Source organism: Phyllobates terribilis, unplaced genomic scaffold, assembly GCF_046119375.1.
Source record: "Phyllobates terribilis strain yellow unplaced genomic scaffold, ASM4611937v1 Scaffold_7__3_contigs__length_470593459, whole genome shotgun sequence".
NCBI classification, from domain to species: domain Eukaryota; kingdom Metazoa; phylum Chordata; class Amphibia; order Anura; family Dendrobatidae; genus Phyllobates; species Phyllobates terribilis.
Window position 1 is genome coordinate 448,443,256 of NW_027362767.1, and position 6,000 is coordinate 448,449,255.

Sequence of the window (6,000 nt, forward strand, 5' to 3'; positions counted from 1 at the left end):
ACTATAATACTGCACCCTATGTACAAGAATATAGCTACTATAATACTGCCCCCTATGTACAAGAATATAACTACTATAATACTGCCTCCTATGTACAAGAATATAACTATTATAATACTGCCCCCTATGTACAAGAATATAAGTACTATAATACTGCCCCCTATGTACAAGAATATAACTACTATAATACTGGCCCTATGTATAAGAATGTAACTACTATAATACTGCCCCTATGTACAAGAATATAACTAATATTATACTACCCCTATGTACAAGAATATAACTACTATAATTCTGCACCCTATGTACAAGAATATAACTACTATAATACTGGCCCTATGTATAAGAATGTAACTACTATAATACTGCCCCTATGCACAAGAATATAACTACTATAATACTGCCCCCTATGTACAAGAATATAACTACTATAATACTGCCCCCTATGTACAAGAATATAACTACTATAATACTGCTCCTATGTACAAGAATATAACTACTATAATACTGCCCCCTATGTCCAAGAATATAACTACTATAATACTTCTCCTATGTACAAGAATATAACTACTATAATACTGCTCCTATTTACAAGAATATAACTACTATAATACTGCTCCCTATGTACAAGAATATAACTACTATAATGCTGCCCCCTATGTACAAGAATATAACTACTATAATACTGCCCCTATGTACAGGAATATAGCTACTATAATACTGCTCCTATGTACAAGTATATAACTACTATAATACTGCCTCCTATGTACAGGAATATAACTACTAGTGTTGAGCGAGCACTAAAATGCTCGGGTGCTCGAAGCTCGGGCCGAGCAACGAGCCCAATGTTAGTCTATGGGAGACCCCAGCATTTTTGCGGTGGCACCCCCGGCAGTCTTTTAAAAGCCTAACAAGAGATCAAAAGGATAGTGCTAAAATGACATGGGGACAGCATGGGGATCGCCCAGGAATCATTTCTGATCCCCAGGTCACTGCTGTCAACAACGTGGTCAGAGGTATTAAGCCACTTTTAAGGGCTCACAATAAAACGTTCAAAAACGAAACTGAAACTGCTTTCCTGTGAGATATGTTAAGGATCTTCCTTTCCAGGGTAAAGACTTGTGTATAAGGTAAAATAAATAACCATAAAAAATACTCCTCCACACCTTGGGCTATGTTCACAAGTAGCATTTTTTATGCGTTTTTGCACTTTTGTATTGCTTTCAACCGTGACAAATGCATTCACTGGGAAATGTCATTTTAACATTTTACAATCTTATCTGGCCATGTGCTGCTTGACACATGCATACAGTGCTGAAAAGACATGGGAACAGCATGGGGAAGACCCCTGGAAGCATCTCGGACACCCAGGTCACTGCCTAAAAGTGTGCCCATCAGAAGTCATCCTTGCCGCATCAGAAGATGCAGACTTGCAACTCTCCCCGTGCAAGTTCTTGTCCCAGGGCACTGTTCAATTGTACCTCCCCCATTCCTTGCAATGCAAGCGCAAATATGCAACCAACCACCTACCCACACACCCGCAGGCTGCAATACTATACTGCTAGCTTGCAATTGAAATGGGGCCTTTTAGTTTGGAGGAGGCCGAAGCTGGCCACTACCTCATGGCTGCTTCGACAGCGAGGTATCCATACTCGGTCCCCAGCCGCCCCGCGGCCGGGTGTCCACACACAGTCCCCTGCCACCTGGGGGCGGCCGGGTGTCCATAAACGGTCCCCAGCAGCCCCTATTTCTCCTGTCACCTTCCCACACACTTTTCTTAGCCTGGCCTGCTTTAGGGAAGCATTGGACGAGCCCCCCAGAGAACCAGACTCCTCCGGTGGGCCCTGGCTTCTCCATCAGGGGAGTTGAGAGTGCCAATGTGAGGAGCATGATGATGATGATAGAAGTTAGCATCTGCTTTGTTTTCTTTTAATGCAAGCATAAGTGTGCAGCCTGCCACCCACCCACCCCCAGGCTGCAATGCCATACTGCTAGCTTGCACTTGAAATGGGGCCTTTTAGTTTGGAGGAGGTCGAAGCTGGCCACTACCTCATGGCTGCTGCGGCAGTGAGGTATCCATACTCAGTCCCCAGCCGCCCCTATTTTTCCCGGTGTGCATTATACATAAGATTAAGCGCGCATACCAAAACATTACCTGTGCCCTCCCCAGTGCATTTAGTGGGAAGGACAGTCTATTCCGCTGTAGTGTGTGCATTCCAAACCCTTGTTCATGGTATATGCGAAGATGCCTCCCACCCTGCACCTGTCGTTGCAGACTTGTAACTATCCCCGTTCAAGTCCTTGTCCAAAGGCAGTGTTCAAATGTACCTCTCCCGTTTCTTGCAATGCAAGCGCAAGTATGCAGCCTGCCACCCACCCACCCCCAGGCTGCAATACCATACTGCTTGCACTTTAAATTGGACCTTTTAGGCATGTGGAGGCGGAATCTGGCCACCACGTCATGGCTGCGTTTGCGACCTGGTATCCATACTCAGTCTTCAGCCGCCCGGCGGCCGGGTGTCCACACTCGGTCCCCAGCTGCCAGGGGGCGACCGGGTGTCCATAAACTGTCCCCAGCCGCCCCGCTGCCGGGTGTCCACACTCGGTCCCCAGCTGCCAGGGGGCGGCCGGGTGTCCATAAACGGTCCCCAGCCGCCCCTATTTCTCCTGTCACCTTCCCACACACTTTTCTTAGCCTGGCCTGCTTTAGGGCAGCATTGGACGAGCCCACCAGAGAACCAGACTCCTCCGGTGAGCCCTGGCTTCTCCATCAGGGGAGTTGAGAGTGCCAAGGTGAGGAGCATGATGATGATGATAGAAGTTAGCATCTGCTTTGTTTTCTTGGAATGCAAGCGCATGTATGTAGTAGCGGCTAGGCCTGAGGTGGTCAGCGTTTTGGCGCATATCCTACCTCCTCCGAGGATTGCTGGATGTTTTCTTGCTACTTTCCCAGTTCTATGACTCCCGTTAAAACAAAGATTCAGGTGATGAATGATGGATGAGGTGGTGGCAAAGGAGAAAGAGCAGGAGGAACAGGGACCATTCACATCAATATCAGGCCAGTCAACCACATATGTCTTGTAGGATATGTTTCTGTAACAAAAGGAGCGGTTGGGCTACACAGTTATAAGGCATACAGTGAGTGCAATGCCTACCAAAAATTTTGAGGCACTCCAATGCCCCTTGGAAATGACATAGAGGTCAGAGGGCCTTAACTAAACCGTTTTGTCCATTTATAGCAACTGGGTCTCCTGTACACTGTTGGCCTAAGCAGTGAATGGAAGGCTTTCCAAAAATTATAAGGAACTGCAATGCCCCCTGAAACAGACGTGGATTACAGCGTACTAGAAACCTTCTACCCATTATTGGGGAGTGGGTCTCCCTTAGTTTTTGCCTTTGCATTGAAAAGCAAAAGCTGACTAAAATTAGGAGGCAATGCAATGCCCATTGGAAGAGTCGTGGAGGTTAGAGGTAATTAAAAACAACATTTCAATGCCCCTTGGAAGAGCTGTGGAGTTCAGAGTGGTTTAAGAAGACGCTTTTAATGCCCCTTTGAAGAGACGTGGAGGTCACGGTAGCTTAACAAGATGGTTTTAATGACCCTCGGAAGAGACGTGGAGGTCCCAGTAGCTTAACAAGATGGTTTGAATACCCCTCGGAAGAGACGTGGAGGTCTCAGTAGCTTTACAAGACGGTTTTAATGCCCCTTGGAAAAGTGGTGGAGGTCACAGTAGCTTAACAAGACGGTTTTAATGCCCCTCGGAAGAGACGTGGAGGTCCCTGTAGCTTAACAAGACAGTTTTAATGCCCCTTGGAAAAGTGGTGGCGGTCGCAGTAGCTTAACAAGACGGTTTTAATGCCCCTCGGAAGAGACGTGGCTGTCCCAGTAGCTTAACAAGACGGTTTTAATGCCCCTCGTAAGAGACGTGGAGGTCCCAGTAGCTTAACAAGACGGTTTTAATGCCCCTTGGGAAAGTGGTGGACGTCACAGTAGCTTAACAAGATGGTTTTAATGCCCCTTGGAAAAGTGGTGGAGGTCACAGTAGCTTAACAAGACGGTTTTAATGCCCCTCGGAAGAGACGTGGAGGTCCCAGTAGCTTAACAAGATGGTTTTAATGCCCCTCGGAAGAGAAGTGGAGGTCCCAGTAGCTTAACAAGACGGTTTTAATGCCCCTTGAAAAAGTGGTGGAGGTCGCAGTAGCTTAACAAGACGGTTTTTTAATGCCCCTTACAAGAGCTATACAGTACAGCATCTTAAAAATATTATTCCCTTTATTGGGGAGTGGGTCTCCCACAGTCTTTGCTTATGCCTTCCAAGCAAAAGCTGACAAAAATAAGGAAGGAGGAACTTTCAATAATGGCAACACGGACCATGGTCACCCTGGTGGTATAGTGGTGGTGGAGGCTGAGGATAAGGAGAAGAACAAAAAACAGCCGAAATGAGGAAGCGTATACCCATGTGTGGGTGTGAAGCGGTGCATGGGAATACACCTCCCGAAATAACACAGTGGATTTGACTTTATGTTACTCTGCTGTCATTTGGTGGTGATGAGAAGTCTGTCCCAATCCAGCCCTTGTTCATTTTGATAAGGGTCAGCTTGTCAGCATTGTCAGTTGACAGGCGAGTGCGCTTATCAGTTATAATTCCCCCAGCAGCACTAAAAACACGCTCCGATAACACGCTAGCGGCAGGGCAGGCCAGGACCTCCAAGGCGTACAGAGTGAGTTCATTCCAAGTGTCCAGCTTGGATACCCAATAATTAAAAGGCATAGAGGAATCACGGATGATGCTGGTACGGTCGGCAAGGTACTCCCTCACCATCTTTTGAAACTTTCCACTCCTTGTGAGGGTACCCCGCGCCTCAGGGTCTGTCTGAAGGGAGGGTCTGAGAAAACTGTCCCAGAACGTTGACAGTGTTCCCCTGCCTCTGCTAGATTGGAGTTGTGTCTCTCTCGCATGTACGCCTTGGTTGGGCAACGAACTGTGACCTCTGCCGCTAGCGTGTTGAGATGGGAATTTTTTTTAACAGTTCTGCAGCAAGGGCCTTCTGGTACTACCCCATTTTTGTAGACCTCTCCACCTCAGGAATAAGAGAGTGAAAGTTCTCCTTGTAGCGGGGGTCTAAATGTGTCACCAACCAGTAATGATTGTCAACCAACTTTTTGACAACGCGAGGGTCACGGTTAAGGCAGCGTAACATAAAGTCAGCCATGCGTGCCAGACTGATAAAGGGCAAGACTTCCGTGTCCTCACCAAGATGATGACTGACCATGCTCTCCTCCTCCTCCTCCCCCCCGTCCTCAGGCCACCCACGCTGAACCGATGGTACTACCGTCTAGAGCGTATGATACAAGCTCCTGTTCTACAACCTCCTCCTCCTCTCCCACATTGTCCCCCAATGCACGTTGGGATGAGATGAGGCTGGGCTGTGTGTAATCGACCGCTACAGCTTCTTGATCCATCTCATCATACTCTGGCTGCAATGCCTCCTCTTTAATTCTCTGCAGAGAGCGTTGCAAAAGACAGACAAGTGGAATGCTGACGCTAATGATGGCGTCATCGCCACTCACCATCTTGGTGGACTCCTCAAAGTTTGTCAAGATTGTACATATGTCAGCCATCCAGGTCCATTCCTGAGGTCTTATGTGTGGAGTCTGACCTGAATATCGACGGCCTTGTTGCAGCTGGTACTCCACAACTGCTCTCTTCTGCTCACAAATCCTTTGCAACATGTGGAGGGTAGAGTTCCAACGTGTGGGGACATCACACACCAGTCGGTGTGCCGGAAGCTGCAAACGCTGCTGCAACACAACAAGGGCGGCGGAAGCTGTAGCCGACTTGCGAAAATGAGCTGACAGGCGGCGTACTTTGACGAGCAGATCTGGCAACTCGGGGTACGATTTAAGAAACCGCTGAACCACGAGGTTAAGCACATGAGCCAGGCATGGTACGTGTGTGATCTCGCCTCGCCTCAGAGCCGCCACCAGGTTACGGCCAT